At 36.3% G+C, this 19,461-nt stretch overlaps 1 pseudogene; it reads left to right on the top strand.

The window, feature by feature from the left end:
• The first annotated feature begins 11,682 nt into the window (after positions 1-11,682).
• LOC145676616 (farnesoate epoxidase pseudogene) lies at positions 11,683-17,755 on the top strand (annotated as a pseudogene).
• The last annotated feature ends 1,706 nt before the right edge of the window (positions 17,756-19,461 follow it).

Genomic DNA, 19,461 nt, shown 5'->3' with positions numbered 1-19,461 from the left:
TTCGTCTCTTAATAATGATCCTATATATTTGAAAGTGTCCACTTATTTGATATTTTAACGCATCTATAATTTGCCGTATAACTTGTGGTGGGACAGGGGGCAACTGTCCGCCAGGGAAGCTTACCGTCCTTTCAAGGGGACCCATTTTAAGACAAAATTTTCTTATTTTATATACGATACGGATATGAAATTATAAATGAAGCATCAAACAGGTTAACAACATTACATAAACAAAATAACACACAAAAGGTAAATGAAACAAAATGATTCGTGGGCTCATTTCAGGAAAAAAATGTCTATTATTAAGACCCTACAATTAATATTTATTCGTATGGCTTTGATATTTGTGAGTATCGTCCCCTTAATTAATTTGTCCTGTATGGCCCCAGAGGCGTAACTAACCTTGCCGTGCGGGAGGGCCTAAAGGCTCTGGGGGCCCCATAGAGAGTTTGAGAAAGATGGAAAGAGGTGTCCCAAAAATGAGAAAAAGAACTTTTTCCTATGAGCCCAACTACGCGTATTAATGCTTGCCCCCCCCCCCCAGAAAAAATCTAAGTTACGAAGCTGACTACGATTCCGAAAAACTTCCATGTATCTCATTAAAGACATACTCACTAAACACACAATAATAAATCGATCATACATATCCTCATAGTTAAAACTACAAGAAGACTAGGTTAAAATATGGAAGTGAGAAATTCAAACATTTTCAGAACTGCAACAAAAAATCTATCTGCATGATCGCTATTAATATTTTATATTGTTAAATCATAGTCTTCACGTTTAAAAGCATAATTTTGGGGATCACGTTTTAGCTACATTCTAAAATCTTTAACTCTCTTTGCTATTGTTGTGTTTTTGTGTCATAAGCGAATGTCTGGTGTTGTAACTCAGTGTTGCGAACTATTTGGTTACCTTATTGTAAAAAATTGTACTGCATAATGTGTTTGTAAACAATAACACAATCGTCGTACAGCATGTTGAAAGATATTTCAGTTTAGTGTGATGTCAAAACGGATGATGTAAGGGACATTTTTAGTTGATCTTGCTTTTGAGAATTCTTACATCCACAGTATTCTTCATTGTACTAGGAGTCTGAGTTTATTAGTCTAGGAAAACGCTGAAGCAGAATAAAATGTCCATTCTCAGGACATTTACACGGGGGTGAAGGTATGTTCTTTCCAATCAGAAACCTATCTACAACATTCTAACCTGACATTTATATCTATTATATATCCCACAGACATGCTACTCAAACAAACCCATAGACATGCTCAACACAACATACACTCAATTTAGTTTATTCTGAATACACTTTTAATAATTCAGTGACTTGCTTTTTTATTTTGTCACGGATCTATTTGGACGTTAAACAAACAGTGGTGGAACATCCCCGAATTATCAACACAAATAATTTGCACATCAAAGTTGCGTTAAACGTGTAGTGTTAGTTCCAGATACAGGTGCATTTTGAGTTTGCCACGAAACTCTAACAGCTACACCCTACACCATTTTGATAAAAGAAACTCAGGTTCACAATATATAAGTTGATAACACACGTATCCATTATAACAGTGCATAAAAACTTATTTCTCAAGAAAACCTAAGACGTTTAATTTAATAAAGAAAAGAAAAGTAGTCATTTTGTTGCACGGTTATGCCATCTAAACTAAACTAGGTGGTGATGGACGAAATGGATTATTATGAAAGAATTGGGAAACTGTGCATATGAGAGGAAACGAAACAATCCCGAGAAAACCCCTGAATATGTGAGTTGTCCGTCAGAAACTCACATAGCACGTAATCGATACAAGGGACTTCTCGCGCCAGAAGTAAGAGCTCAAACATTTTCTAATTTTTCGTCTTTTTTTTTCCTTATTCTCACTTATTTTATATTTGTTATACTTTCCATGAATACAGGGTTTGAAAGGAACATAAACATTGAAAATACACCCTTTCCTTCAGAGAAACCCGAACACTCAATGGATTCTACTTTAACTTGCAGATCTACATTTCATATAGCCACAAAGATGATACTAATTTCAGTATCAAACTATGAAGACCAATATTGGATTTGCCTTCCAATTGTTTTCTAAAATTGCTCGACTACCCTGCATCGATCCACCGTGCCCCCTTGATCTTTTTTTTGGGGGGGGGAACATTAAATCAAAGAACCTAATGTTCCAAGTTATTTGATTGGATTATTTTTAACGTCCCTTTCGGTAGTGAGACTATATAGTTCGTGGAGCATAACCCAAGCCACGTTAATACCCGTTGGGAATCTAAACCGGGTCTCCCGCTCCATAGACGTGACACTAATCATATCACCAAAAAGAAGTCCCTTTGCGTTCAGGGAAACAAAATATTTTCCATTTCTTTACCTTGCAACTTTAAATTTTTCTGTCCTAATTTTCCGCTGGTTATATAGAGTGACTCAGTGGTAGAACTATCATCTCTGGTGCTAAAGGTCCCTGATTAGGTAAACATGGAACGTAACAATAGAAATTCCATTTCGTTCATTTATGTATAACTGGTTACGTCATTCAACTGAATATCGAATTCGGTCCCTTTGAGTGAGATCAAAAAAGAATATGGTTTCTTTATCTAGACTGATGTAGTTTAAATCTAACTCTACTACTAAATGCTCTTCAATATTTCAATAACGCCAACACACTACGTGGAGTTCTAGTACTTATCTTCTATACTACGTGATATTATTATATTACTGATGTTTTGATAAATTACAGTATTTACATTGCACTCTCTTTTCTTTTATTCAGGATGCCCTACACAGTTGCCACTATTCTTGAGTTACAAAGGATAAGTCCAATAGTACCACTAGTTCCGAGAATGGCCATGGAAGATTTTGATCTACTGGACTACAAAATACCTAAGGTAAAAGACTGGCATGTTTTATTATTATTTTTGTGTGTGTGTGTGTGTGATAAAATAGTATTAAGTACATAGTATTGACAAGAGATCATTTGATATTGCTACTTCATTTTAATATACAAACCATTGTTGCAGTGTTAAAGAGTGTCGTGCAAAATTGGGGAGACACATACCACACACAAACATAAACATACTTAAGACTTACGACTTTGTTCATATTCCATATATCAATATGACATTAACAACCATTTACTATGGCATAGACGATTTCTGTGGGAAAATGACTCACTGTAGGGGTAGTTTATTCTTGGGGTGAGTTTTTATTCGGATAATGTTCTTCGAAACGATTTAGAAGGTTTTGTTCATATTTCATAAATAAATATGTCATTGTTAACTTCACAATTTGACATAACTCATTTAACCTGAACAAATCCACAAGGGTTAGATTACTTTTGGGGATGAGTCGTTTTAGAAGATCTACATATTAAAATGCTAGGTTTATACGTTTGTGGTCAAGAAGTGTTTATTTGTTTGGGGGTAGTTCTTTTCACACTGATATCTCGCAAATCGCAAGCTCTAGAATTATGTCAGTTTCACTGATCGATTGCAAATTTCTGTAGATTGTTCTGTTCTAATTGAGTATGTTTTTAAAAATGGCAGTTATTTCTTTATTACTTTTTTTTTCTTTTTACAGATACACTGGGAAGTATTAAAATTTTGAAAAATAAAGCATCACATCCTATGAGTTATAGATTCCAACACCAGACATTTATTTACGGGATTAGTATATCTCTTCGGTGTTTGTTTCATGGCCAAACAATAATGAAAAATGAAGGATAACTATTTCTCCAGTCTAAGATGAATCTTTATGGTTTTAAGTCTTTTGGGCCCAGTGAATACCATATATCACTGACGTTATAATTAATTGTTTGTGTAATGTACTTTCTTAATACCTACTACATGCAAGAAGAAAGAAAACAATGATCATATTTGAATTACAAACTCCAACCGCAAGTAGGCTCAAATCTCGCAAACGGTTCGAGATAGTCAAAAAATAACCGAAAAATGTCCCTTTTATGATACCCTTTGCCGATTTTTATAATGATCTCCTTTACTTGTGCCTGTAAACTGACTTGTACAGGTATTGTAAGAATGACAAGGAAATACATGCTCACATGTGAATGATGTACTGTGTAGAAAGCACAGGTTTAGCTATTTTTATTAAAAACTTCTCAGGCGATTTTATTTATAGGTCTAAATATTTCATAAACAAATATTTTATTAATAACTCTATAATTCTGAATAACTCATATTTTCTCTGAGAAAATCCACGAGGTATACTTTACTGTTGGAAAAGAGTTTATTAGATGATCGTTTCAAAAACAGTAATCAGACGATTCTGCTCATATTCAAAAAATAAATGACTCATTGATACCCTCATAATATGGCATAACTCATTTGGCTTTAAAATTCCACAGAGGGTAGCTTACTCTTAAGGGTGAGTTCTTTTAACTATTTTCTCAGAAATGACCAAGTCAATTTGCTTCATATTTTAAATATAAATATTTCAAACTATAAGCATACAATATACGTGATAGGTCATTTCTTATGCAGCGAAAGCCGCTCAAGATTGTTCCTTCTAGGAGTGAGTTCTATCGGACGTTACTTTGAAATGACTCAAGCGAGTTTGTTCGTTTTCAATAAACAAACATTTCACTAATAGCACTACCCATAATTCTGCATAAAGTCAAGGGCGCCGATTCTGGGGGTGAGTGGGGGCGTTCCCCCAAAACTCATGTGGCCCCACTATTGTATTTCTGAATATACAATATTTGGCATAATTTGACTGCACTTTTTTTAAAAATCTTCATATATATATATATATATATATATATATATACCTTTTGCATCTGAATGGGCCCCCCCAAATTTACAGAGACATCAGCGAAGGGTAGTTTACTTTTAGGAGTCAGTTCTCTTCGGACAGACTTTTCCGGAAACAACTATTAAATTTACTTGCATTTCAAACTTTCAGTAGTGAGTTGTCAGCTGTAACATAACGTGACTTAGATTAAGAAATTGAAACGAGCAAGTTGTAGTACGGTTGCCCGTATATCTTATTTCTTCATGTAGATGAATATCAGCATTATATTATCCGAAAACGTAACTAGTTGCAGTGTCCTACCTTTTTTTTTCAAACGATGAATGTATATCTTTTAAAGATAATTGTTTCTTGAGAGCCAAAATTTCATATTCATACTTGCAAAGGAGGAAAAAACTAATATCAGCATACTGATTATAATAGTTAAAGAGCGTTTGAGTAATTCGTTTATTTTCTTTAAGTCATGAATTAGCTGATGAAATTCTGGCGTTTTTCGGGAAACTAAAAGAAGCTGTAGATTGCTTACACAGGAGTTCTCACACTTTATTCTTTACGTATTTCAACTGCTTTCGTCCTCTCTTATAAGAGGCGTTTAAATCAAAGATACATGATAAAAGCCCACTTCATTGTAGATATGAACTATTCACAAAAGTTCATTGCTTTGTGAATTTGTGTAGAGGATGTACATAGAAAAGACTATAAAATAGAAATTATCACCTCATCTCATCTTATTTTCTACAACATTGAGACGAATATAACTTGTTAATGTATATATCAAATTAACTTCTTGCCTTCCAGGTGCCATTTTCCTATGTGCGTGCTGTAATACCAAGTTTTCGTTTATCGTTCGAAGACTATCCAGACCGTTATATAGGGCATAGTTATTGTTGATATAAAGTTCAGTGAATATCATTTTTGTACAATAGCACACACACACACACATCCACACACAAAAAAATATCTGCATTGTGGAACATTTGTTTGGAAAAAGGGAAATTTTGATATTCTGAAGGGATTTTATGCTGCTTAAGGTTGGCAACACTGACTGATAATCAAAGACAAAGTATTTGTACTTTTTCATCTTTCTAATCTCGAAGTTGCCAATTGTTTTTCGTCAAAAGAAATACATACGTGCGTGATTGCATGCTTCCTTAGACCCGTCAACTACTCGGAGAAACCTTTTTTTTTTGTCCTTTCTTTCAGTTAAGTACTGTCACCTAAGGAAAAATAGTAGACCTAAGTCTTGCCTTATATCCACTAACAAATTTCATCATCTCCAGGATTAATACAATCCTTAATAAAGGATACGTTTTCATGCCTTCCCCATGGATGTCACTGGTATTTTGCTACGGAGTAATTTATGATATCCACATTTATGTCGCTGGAACGCAAGGGGCTTAAGGGTCTCCTGCAATATTCTAGTTTTAGAATATATTTTGTACCTCCTACGCCGTTATGAAACACCTATTAGTTAATTTTTACATGTAAAAATCCAGATCGAAGTAGATACTAACTATATTCATAAATGTTTCTAAAAGCTTCATTTTCCGATGACGATAAGACAGATATTGTCCATTTGAATATGAAGAAAACATATTGAAATCGCAGTCTTTCCCATAGAATTTCTATAACGCTGAGACATATGTTGAACATAACAAAATGGGATAACTGGAAGCAAATTTGGGAAAGGAGAGGCTAATTACAACGTTGTAAAGACTTCAGTTTCCATGTAAGTTGTGAAAACTTCACATTCTGAGTTTTCTCTCAGTGACAATTAATTTTGTGCGAAACAGAAACTATGCAGCCCTGTGAGTTTAGGCAGATACCATTCCTACTGAACACTGATGGCCAACTCGAAATTTCTAGTCGCCAATGGCGACCTGACGACCGGATATTTTACGCCTTGCACTACCCTACAATTCATAATTTCTTGTTCACAGGGTTTGTATCTTTATTCATGCACTGTTGAGTTGTGTAATCACTTTTGGTTATGTTTTCTTATCGGAAGATTTGGTTTGAAATTGCCATCAATTAGTTCGATCTTTTTTTTTGCACTTTTGTTAATATAGTATTGTAAAGAAAAAGCAATTTGGCTTAACAGTCCTCTATGGACCTGAGCCTCTCCAACACCATCTGTTAGCGACCGCTTAACTACATCCAGTCTAGCGACTAACACGTGTTGAGCACGTTGCGTCGCCCTGTCTCTATCACACGTGTCAGGAGCTTCCTAGACCTAGGGGCCGTCACGTCTTTTATATACGTGACTCCGCAGTTTGCCTCACTACGCTTGATGGACTCCGAAAATTGGGAAAGACCGGCCGGAAATCGAACCGGAGACCACGCGGACATGAATCAAACATTCTAACGACAAGACAATGGTGTTCTTTTCCTAATACAGTATTCTCTTAAAATTACATTACCTGAAGTATTTCGGTATCGTTGTATAATAGTGTTATTTGCACATTTCTTCACGAAGTTACACAAAACTGTACGCTATGCGATTTCCTATATTTACAGCGTTGTTCATTATAGATTTATATATATATATATACAGTGGCGTATTTAGATTTTATTTCGGGAGGGGCTTTGCTAACTTTCGGGGGGGCTTTGCCTGAAAATGTGAAAATTCTGCAAGATATTTAATATACTTTACTATAGTAAGTAAGATTTCGGGGGGGGGCTTAAACCCGGAAGACCCCCCTAAATACGCCACTGTATATATATATATATATATATATATATATATATATATATATATATATATATATATATATATATATAATGCACAATACGTTAAATATAGGAGATTGCATGCAGTTTTGTACAACTTCGTGAAGAAATGTCGTTCACGTCACATACGTCACACCATTATTCACATGTCACGGCATTATATAGAGTCTATACACACCGATATATACACGGCACACCATTATTCACAAATTACGATTCTAACCAGCAACAGTAGTTTCTTACCTTCTAATAACACATACTTTTATTTTTTTAAAAAAAATTCAAATATCAGTAGTAATTGTAATTTGTAAAAATAAATCAGTTTATTCGGATATACATTACCATAAACGCACCTGTTCCCTATTGACACATGCACACACTCTGTTGCGCGGGCCCAACATCTATAATATTTTCTAAATGACAGTACATACAATTCTGGTTTGTATCTAGCACAAGTTCATGTGAATTTTTCAGATTAATAATTTTTGTGCCTTAAGAGTTTGCAGGAATATTATCAATTTATCATGAATTTATACCCAGTGAATTGTAAACGCGGCAAGGAAATAGCACTCCAGAACACACTATTAGAGCAAGAAAAGTGATCTGAAGGATTTTTATAAAGTTGTCCTTATATTCTTAATCGCTACGGAAATCTCCTTTACATTGAAATTAAGGTATTATATGAGCACAAACCTCTGTATGACTCATGTTTTGAGACGAAGAAATATATATTCACTAAATTCCGAGTGCGTACTTGTTCTCAATTTGAACCAATAGGACCATTACATGTTCCTTTGATTCCTTTATTTCCTTCCTTTCGCTCTTTCCTTTCTTGAATCTAGTACACTTCTTACAATTCGTTTGGTTTAACAAAATATTAGATCCTAGGGAAAAGCAATATGTGATGTCGGAACCATCTGTTGAGCGTTACTGAAAGCTTACGATAAGAAGTGAACTCACAGCAACTTTCAGGTAGTGCTGCCTCTATGTGGCGATTTACGGAACTACTTGTTCCTCAGAAGTATTTAAGTGCTGAGCGAACCTCCTTTCAACTGATCTGAGGCACGCTGAAGAGAGGAGGAGACTCACAGAGAAGAATTTCACGCTGAAGATGCTGTTTGCTGTATTGGAAGACGCCGTGACACACCGGGAGACCTTGCGGTGTTAACGAAGGTGTGGTCAGAAGCAAGACACCAAAGAAACAGAATAGTCTTTTGAGATAATTCTGTGTTTAAAGAGAAGAGTTCGTGAATAATAAAATTGATCTCACAACACTTAACACTCACCGCTTCTTGAGGAAATAGGCATTGTTTTCCGTCGGCTTGACCCCCTATTGTGGACCAAGATTCGCACTGGCCATATAGGTTGTACAGCCCTTGGCGACAGTCGGCTGACGATAACGCAACACTATCTCTTTGGGATAGCATTAGCGAAGCATACACACGCAGTTAAAGTTACTTATCCTTTTGCACATCTGGCCCTTGTCAGGACCATTCCCAGCTACCACATTTGCAAGCTCAATTTCCGGCCGTGTTTAGAGCCATGCCACGGGTACAGAAGACGCCTGCCAGGAAGGTTGCAGATGAGGTGGGAGCAGCCAACAAACACAACCAGAGAAAGCAACACGAAACAAGAAGGCAAACCTATGCCGATGAAGAAGACAGCAGAGGTGAAGCAAGGGAGTTGCAGGAGCAGATCGTGAGCACAATGCTGGACGCCGATGCATTGCTGGCGCTGTCAGTGCCACCGGTGCTCATCCAAAATGTTAACAGCAGATTTTCCGAACAAGACGTAAGTGCCATTATAGAAGAGAGGATGGATCCCAGGGAATTCAGTGCAGTTGACGAGAAGGACTACTTTGGAGTATACTTCAAGTCAGCAGCAGCGAGAGAAATCTTTCTCAAGATCTTCAGGGCAGCTGAATTTGGGTCCCGTGCTATTTTCTATGAGAGAGAAAAGAGATGCCAAGAAGACGGGGTGTCGCTGACGCCTATCACACCAAACCAGCACCGCAGCAAACAGGGTTCCGGGCCTTATGAGGACCATCCCACAGCTCCAGAGCTATCCCAAGACGGACTGAACGTTGACAACCAAGCAGTTTTCCAACCAGAAATCTCAAGTGAGAAAGCCGATAAAGAAGATCACCACTTCCAGGTAGTTCAACGCAGAGGAAGAAAGAAGAAAAATTCAGAAGAGAAGACAACAGAAGCAGTGTCAAAAAATCTCACACAGGAAGGAACCAAACTCTCAGAAGAAAAGACCAAACACACACAGGTGGAAACCAGTCACATACAGGTGAAAACCAAACCAGCTAAAGTGGGAAATGAGCAACAGGCACAAACCAAAAACTCAGCCCCTTCTCAGGACCAAAGCAAAACTTTAACTACCAATCAGAAGCCCCCAACTAGCAGCCTACCAGAAGCCAGTCAAGATGGAGGGAAGAACCAAACACCAAAACCTAACCAGAGGAAGAAGAAGATACACATGTTCACGTGTGTAGTTAAAGGCTTTCCCACAACCAAGGATCTAAAAAGCCTGCAAGAAGAACTACAGAAGCAAAACATACAGTTTACCAGCCTGAACAGAATCCAATCAAACGATGGCCCAACTCCACTAGTGAGAATGTTTACAACACATCCAGAAGACGTCAACAAGCTCATTACACAAGGCCTACAGACAGAATCAAAGACTTACAGAGTAGAACAATCAAGAAGCCAACCTCGAAAATCACCCTGTTGGAATTGTTACGCATATGGGCACCGGAAGTTTCAATGTACCAGCGAGAGAGTGTGCCACAGGTGTGGCCAAACGCACAAAGACCCATGTAATATGGCAACAAACAGGAACTTCTGTGCCACATGCAAAACAACTGGCCACAGAACAGGAAGTAGCGAATGTCCCATGAGACCGAAGACCTCAACTCAAATCATCAAGCCAAAACTTATCACAGAAGAAAACTTTACAAAAACAGGCCCTTATCAGGGACAAACGAAAACAACAAATCAACAAGCAGAGAAAGATGTCCTACAAAAACAAGACGAAACCCACAACCACATCACATCTGAAGCAATAGACGAAGCTATTAATAGAGCAACGCAACAAATAGTAACGTGGGTTACATCAATATTAACGATGACGACGCCACCAGCGAACAGACCCAGACTCACCGATGCAATAGCTACAGCAATAAAAAAGATCTTCCACTTGACAATAAACACCATATCTACAACAACCGGCGAACTGTATGTCACCAAACCTCAGATAGCCACCAGAAGCAGACAAAACGGGGGAAGCAGCGCCAAATCCAAACCGACAGAGGGAAGAGAGGGACATGGATAAGTTGCAACCACCGAAAACCGATGACGACCAGGCGAGGCCAAGGACCAAGTTGCATGCTTAAAAATAACACAAAGACCCACTAACCAAACTTGCCCACCAAATTACAGACAACTAACAAGTTAGATTAAAACACACCCAGCTTTTAAGTTAGATTAAATACAGACAGTAAAATAATAATTTTACATGGGTTTTTCCACCCCTTCTTAGTGTGGTTTACCATGTAAATAACTTGAGGAGGTTTTTCCCTCCTACTACCCAAGCCAATGGTGAGGTGAAAAATCTTCACGCGCTTTCCTATCTTCTATTTTACTCTTCTTTCTTTCTCTAATACACACTGCCCGGTAAATGTCTTAGGATAAAAACCGCGGCGCGACACCACAGACGACATGCTGCTTTAGATCTCTAACTGCATGTAGGAGGTGCACGTAGATATAGGTTGGTGCATCACTCAAGGGGGCGAGCTTTCTTGCTAAGGGGCCCTCTCTATTCTCTAATTTATTTCCGTATTTCCTTTCAACTAACCTGATAGGAGATGAAAATTAGCATTGTCACGATATCGCTTTCACCCGAGATCAACTATAAATAAATATTACAATTACTTTTTCAACTATGAATAAAAAACTATCCAATAATACCAAACGCAACCCCCTATCTCCGCCCCTTCGGGGTATGCGGAGTAACTTTAAAATTTTAAATGGGAACCCCTATTTCTTATTACAGCTTTGGATTCTCCAGAAAAAGTAACAGTGATTTGACCCAAAATTGAAAACAGGGTCTTCGCAGAGGGCGATTGAATCGACACGCAAAAAAAAAAGACGGTGCAGCAAAACGTTAAGAAAATGCTAATTATCAGTCCTGGCTTCTGTGGTCGCACGGTAAGCGTGTTCGGTTGTAGAGTCAGAGGTTCTGAGTTCAATCCCCACTCGAGTATTTGTTCTCTTATTTCCCCAAATAAATTCTATACGTTTTAATTTCAATTAGTACTTTATTGAAGTTACATAGAATACAAATTTCGATAATTGCTTTGCAAGCTTTCTTTATGGAGTAGTTGTTAGTAATAGGGTTATTAGGGTTAGAGTTCATAGGGTTATTTACAACCAAATAAACCATTTTTGTCGCCACTCTTTTCTTGCAAATTAATAAATATGGACAAATGCATTATTTTTGATCGAACTTAAAATGTATGAATTCATTATTGAGGTATAAAAATCCACGTAAAATAAGCTACCCTGAGCGGGAATCGATCCCATGACTTCTGATTCCTCAGATCAGTACGCTAACCGTATGGCCACAGAGCACGATAGTGAGAGGCTACATTTCATAATATTTTGCAGCCCCCATTTTTGTGTGTATCGATTCAAGTGAAATCCGTGAAGGCACTGTTTTCAATTTTGGGTCAATTTTGGGTCCTGAAGAATCCAAATGTGCAATAAAAAAATGTGAATTTCCATTTAAAATTTTGAAGTTATTCCTCGTACCCCCAAAGAGAGTGGGGATAGGGGATTGGGTTTGGTATCATTGGATAGCTTTTTCAAAACAATTTAACAAGTGTTATTTTTGTTTTGCTGAACTGTATATTTCACGAGATATTGGACCTTTCCGGGACTTTTTCCGCACCCTGTATTTATCATAGTCAGCGTTTCGGGTGTCCCCCAATTTTTACCTTCTAGATAAGCCACTGATACACAGAAATTTAGAACGCATTAAAACATGTACAAAGAATTAATTATAACTTACAAGTTCATCATGTTCTATGTTTCAAATTTAAAACTTGAAATATTTTAAAGACATCATCACACAATACCACAGATTCAATATACTTATTACAGTAACATGGTTTAGTACAATCTAGAGTTATGATGTAACATTTTAATATGTCTCGTGAACTGTTTTGGGAACGGTTTTCTAGATTTACTTCCTAGCGTTTCCTGGTAAGAATTTATCTATAACCGTTTAAGATATAACCGTCTAACCGTATCGTTTTATTCCACTTTAAGTTACAGTATATTTTGATGATGATGACGATTTTGAGTTTAACGTCCCTTTCAGCAGCGAGGCTATATGAGACGGGATCTATTGATTAACGTGGAATTCAAACCACCTAAGCTCCTGCCGGTAACGGATCCTGAGTCTTCCACGCCAAAGGCGCGTAGACTATCCACTTAGCCACGGAGGATACAGTATATTTTCTAACATTTTACCCTTTCAAGATTTCCACTTTTTGAGGTACACTTTAGACCTTCACCCAAACTGCTACTGCTTCATTACTATTTATCGTAGGATCATGGTTCATACCTTTTTTTAAAAGATAAAGCATACGTTCCACGGGAGATTTTTCGAAATATTTTTTTTCGAAATTTTGCGCCTCTCTGGCCCGGGATTGGGTTCACGTAAGGATCTGCGTTTCTCTAAAGAAAATATGTTGTTATGTACGTAATACCTGTGCAAAATTTCAATCTTGCGTTTTGAAAACTGAGGTCGGGAGAAATTTTTGAAAGTCTGAAAGTGAGCAAGTTTTTCATACATATAAAATACTTCAAATATATACTGCGTCATTATTATCTGACCTATTTGACTCTAGGTTCAAACGCCACTTTCTTCAGTATAACGTGCCCTCTCCAACGGTACCACTCATATGTCAGTATCATACACCTGAACCGGAAAAATCGGGGAAACTGCCAATTTTTCTGAGCAAATCACCTACGAGAACACTTGCGTTCGCCGCGCCCGGCCCCGGATTCATGTAGGGATCTGAAAAACTTTTAAAAATACCCAAAGGTGCACATAATTCGTATATAACGTTTAAATCTGATATCTTGAAAAATAAAGGGGTGAATTTTTTTTTTGAAATTTCCCTTAAGAAAAAATAAAAAAAGTCAGGCCCCTCCGTCCAGCTGACCATCCGGTTCCAAAACGCATGTGGGGCGTTCTTTGATCCAACCTTTACTTGACCAATAGGAAAAAAAACGGCTTAAATACCTATTATAGAGCCTAAATAAGCGATCAAAGACAATACTATGCCATTGTAACAAAAGTTACTAAAAATCCTAGAAGGGTTAATACCATACCATTGTTCAAATGGAAATGATTAATAGACGCCTGCAACTTATCTAAAGTTCAATCAACGAAATAGTGTAACTTTGAAACATTGCAAATTGTCAGGCAATGGCAGACATAACGGTGATATATGCACTTGATTCGTTATACGTCTCTCAACAAACGTTTGTTAAATACATACTTTAATTATAATTATTTTACTGCACTTACCAACTTAAACCAAAATATTAACAAGATAAGTCTTAATTGAACCCACTTAAAGGAATGTACCGTCTCTGAGATTTTGTTACATTCTTGTAGTGCATCAGGAGTACTCAAATCTCAAACAACATTTAAGAGATGCCAATAATAATAATAGTATGTTGGGGAATGAATATTTATCTATTAGCCGTGTTTATTATGTGACATAAAACCTAGAAACAACGGGTGCTTTATTATTAGGTGATTGTACAACGATTTATAAACGAAAATCGCTGGAGAAACGTCAGGTGAAACTTATCAACATCTCAAAACCACACACTGTTAAAAATACTTTCTTAAATCTGAGAAATTATTCCTTATCTGTGCACCGAGATTATCTTTTCTTAGAAAGAAGAGTTTGAAACTGTCTAATGAGAAATGAAGAAAAGTAGATGAGGTTGTATAAAGCGAAAAGAGAAAATATACTGTTACTTTCGTTATGAATGAGAATTGCCAAAATCTCATTTCTAAGAAAATATTGTCTCGGTGCACAGATAAGAAGCTGTTTCTCAAATTTAAGAAATTATTTTTAACAGTGCATAGCTTGAGGTACGACAGAACAACATAGTCCTGCAATGTCGAATAAATTACGTCGATTGTTCCTTTCTGAGATATGGATTTGTGCGTATTTTGTTAAGACTCTCGAACATACATGGAACGTCTTTGAGGGTTATAAGTGGTTCAGAGTTGCTCAGGTATCTATCCACATAATTTATCGTTTCTAACTCTTTTCTTTTCAAATATTGCAATTTTAATGTTTACATTGAGAAAAAAATGGTATGTGACGTACGTAAATACATAGGTTACATGAGTACATCCTGTAATTTTTTTTTACTTAACGTATAGCAAAAGTATACCTGAAAAGTATATTTTATACATGCTTTCAGTATAAGTGTTCCGAATAAGCGTATTTTCCGTACAAACGAAAAAACTGTATATAGGTAGTCAGTATCTCACATACAGATAGATGTATGTAACATATAGCTGATGGATGTAACATACGTATACGTATGTAATATCCGGAAGACTGTCAGATGTCAGACATCCTGTAACGGCATGATGTATCACCTAAGGGCAGTACATATGTAGGATATGGTTAACGTATGCTCTGTACTGATTTACGTAGCAAACAAGTATACCGTATATTGGCACAATATATCGCTGTCCGGATAACGGATCGTTCTCAGTGTATGAGTTTATTAACCAAATTTTGGTATCGTACAATTAACTCACACGTGAATACCGTTATTTTTTTATTCGTTCCATTTTATATTCTAAATAATTTATGGCATTTTCAAGTTCTTTCCGTTACACAATTGTTTTTTTTTAATTTTTTTCTTAATGAATCTCCTATTTCAGGGTACACCTATCTGGCTCAGTTTACTATCTGCCCATAGGGACAAAGAAACGTGGGTTAATCCAGATGAATTTAATCCAGACAGATTTCTGAAAGATGGGCAAATTATTAACACAGAACATATTTTTCCGTATGGAGGAGGTAAGATATTCCGGCACTTCACGACTGACTTATAACTATACAGTTTTTTTAGAGTTACAACAAAGAATAAATTAAATTTATCTATTAATGTTATTATTTTACCATAATTATGCTGCAAATATTGAAAAATATTGATATGCCTAAGTGCTCTGCTCAAACGTAGGTTTAAACACAACTACCTTAAAGTGGCTAGACAGGTCATTACGAGTAAAGTAGGGTAGGGTAGCTTGTATCTTTTCCGCTGTGATTCAGAAAAGGTTATGCCAAACACAAAATTAAGATCAGAGAAATAGACTCTAATTTTGCATACAAAAGTTGTGTAATTATGGTTTCGCTACACTTGTAGACATTAATTAATAACTCTATATAGCATTTCTTTAGTGTCAAGCAGGTAGAACCTTACTAAAAGTTATATTGATATATAAGTTTCCTTACTTGTTTAAAATATAACCTCGACGCAGGTCAGTGTATGGAAATCGTAACAACATTTTAATGAGAATAAGAGTTTCAATGCCTTAACATTGCAACTACGAATCAATAAAGAACCGTAGGTAAAGTATGAAGCAGAAACATTTCATGTAGTAGAATACAAATTATTAATGCTGATGTATTTAGATTCACGCTATTAATGGGTATATTATAGTTTTAACTCAAAACGGCATTTCTTGGAATGTAGATCCACATTGGATAGCATACCAGCAGAATAAAGTAGATTTGAAAATTCGGTGCAAATTTCGGAAATATAAAATAAAATTTCAAAGTCAATTTATCAGATAAGGAAAACTATTAGTATTAGGATCATTGTTAAGAGCATTCATGCCATTGCTATGAATATTGTGTCATTATTAGTGGAAACGTTTCTGCTTTACAGGATATACGAATACGATCTTAATGTATTAAAAATTACAGGATCTACATTTAAACTGTATTTATAATTGAAAAACAATGTGTAATTACTTCCGTCACTTTAATAGGCCCTATTGATAAATTATCGTCCATTGTGTTCACGATACAAATTACTTTAGCAATTTATGGTTTTCCTATTAGAAATCGTGTAAAACAGCAAAAAGTTTTTGAGATCAAAGTTTTGGTTGAACTGGTATTGTTCCTGAGAATCATGAAATTTATCATCTCATCTCGATTTTCGTTGAATTGCAATGTTTCTGGTCACAGCCTAAATTAAAAATATATAGATACTGCACTATTTACAATGTCCTTCAGGGTGTTAAATCATTAGTGTCTAAAAAACAAAAAAGGAAGACCACGAGAAAATAATGCTTATCGCCCGCATATGTTTTGCTTCGACATAAGAACTAACATATTTTAACATTCAAAACTATTTTAGTATAGTTATGTAGTTGTTTTCTGCGTCTCTCCATACCACTATATCATCTCATGGTTACACATGAAATATAATTATATACACACCAATTGTTTGCTGAGCAATACCATATATTTTAATCAAAAATTAAATTTTTAATGAAAATATATAGTTTTGCTCAGCAAACAATTAGTGTTTATGTAATTATACACAAAGCAAAACTCCTACTTATGGAAAATAAAATACAAGTTAATTACACATAAAGTAGAATAATTTGGTAATTACGGCTGACAATGTTGTCTCTTTATTTACCCCATCGCACAGTAACTGATCAAAGAGTGGAATTTTATTCCAAAAATATTAATTGAGGAAGCCCCTCCTTCCTACCAGGATTTCTCACCCTATAGTGTTAACGACATTATTAGCTTAGATGTTACTGCAATTATACATAAACAAATTGTGTTGAACAAGCAACACATGAGTCCTTGCTTGCATATGATATTAATTTGTTATAAAAGCACACAAGAACTCCGCAGGTTTAATAAAGAATTAGTTCCAAGCAATAATATTATAATGGGAGTTAAAAGTCAATTTCTGTATTTTTTTTCCAGGTCGAAGACGATGTTTTGGTGAAAATATAGCAAAGATGATTCTCTTTTTGTTTACAACAATGATGCTACAGAAATTCACCTTCCGTATTCCATCAAATGAACCTCCACCATCAACAGAGCTCATAGAAGGATTTGCCTCTAAGCCTATACCATTCCGCGTTGTAATTGAGAATAGATTAAAATGATATACACACTGTTTAAGTGAATATATCAAGCACACATACTCCCGTAGTGATCAAATAGGCATTAGATAAAATCAAACCTTGAGTAGCGTTTTGGAAATTTTGAGAAAGTTTTTAAACAATATATTTTCATCTGATATACTACAGTTCAAGAATATTTGAAACTTGTATGGGAGAAGGGCTTATATAGAGAATTTAGAATTTACATATAACTAGCACTGTAGGGTTTCACACAATAAGGTAGAATAATTTTAATCAAAAACGCAGACAGTTTTATTAAACATTGTGGAGAGACATAAAAGTATATGGCAATTCCGGATAGGAGCTCGTGTGGTTCAGATCAACGTTAAGTTGTAGGTCATCATGTTTTATAGCCATGAGACTGAAAGGGATTCTAAACTCAAATCCAATCCAACGAGCATAAATTACATAAATGTTTGCTACCTTTCAATTGTATTTTAATGAACATTTCGAATTTCTTAAGTCTCAGATCTCTTCTACGGGTTGGAGAAACCTTTGTAGGCCATATCGAAATTAACAAGGCTTTTATTCAAGTTCTGCTTTTATTAGTTAATAGTAGCTTCTGTTCTTGGCATGAATATATCACGATCGTACAAAACTTCAGTATGACAGGGACGATGCTGATATTTATGGACTAGGATGCTAATATCAAATTATTCTTATGCCCGACACACACGTTCCGGTATACCGGTGAGGTTTACCTGTACAGGTAAACCGGAGCGTTTGTGCCAGCAGCTGCAGTGCAAACAGCACAGGCGTAGCAATCTGTACAGGCGACCGGAGAAGAATCAAAATTCAATTCTTACTACCTGCGCAAGCGTGTAGACCTGAGCGTGTGTGTGAATCACTCTGACACACCTGTATTGTCTGTCTCATAAGTAAATGCATGTTTTCCGCGAGATAATATTTTTTGGCACTTAGGGTAGGGACATGCCGAAGATACATCGCGATCGAGGTCTAGGTTTAAGTCGCGGTTGCTACCTCGATGTCTAGGTCGCGATGGATAAAGGGCATACATAGCGAGGAGCTTGCACCCTCGCTGTTAAGTTCTCAATTTAAGGAGAAACATTGCTGTGACGCATATGAAATTATTCCGTCAGTGCATAGAAATCACTGCGAAAACACATTTTGAAATCGAAAGGAACAAACAATTTATAAATTGGTATGGATGCGAGACGAGATATGAGAAATGCCAAAGTCTCGTCTCTTGCGCAAAAATATTTTAAAAAATGAAATGAAACATATTTAAGTTTTACGTCCCACGCTTATAACGGTTAGGCTAAAAAAGACGGTGATGATGAGTAACGAATGAAATGGTGGAATGAAGAAAGTGGGAGGTAACGGGAGAACCCCGAGAAAACCCACGAGTACGGTGTTTGTCCACCACAAAGACCACACGGCGCGAGCTAAGATCGAACCTGGCACCCCAAGCACCGTAGCTGAAAGCTTTAGCACTGAGGCACCGTGCCCCTGCAGAAATATTTGCGTCTCATCTCTTGTTCATCTCCATCAATATTCTAAATCAAAGATTTTTACATTTTATTCAATTTTCTGTGAAGAAACACCCTCTTTCAGCACTCAGACGAGAAATCGTTTCCCACTAACATTTAATAAACAAATAAATCAGGTATATCTTGAGGTTTCGAGGTGAAGAGGGTATTAACTGCAGCAAATGAACTTTCGGCACT

This window comes from Thermobia domestica, unplaced genomic scaffold, assembly GCF_964235325.1.
Source record: "Thermobia domestica unplaced genomic scaffold, izTheDome1.hap1.1 HAP1_SCAFFOLD_244, whole genome shotgun sequence".
Lineage (NCBI taxonomy): Eukaryota > Metazoa > Arthropoda > Insecta > Zygentoma > Lepismatidae > Thermobia > Thermobia domestica.
This window is presented reverse-complemented; position numbering and strand designations above follow the sequence as displayed.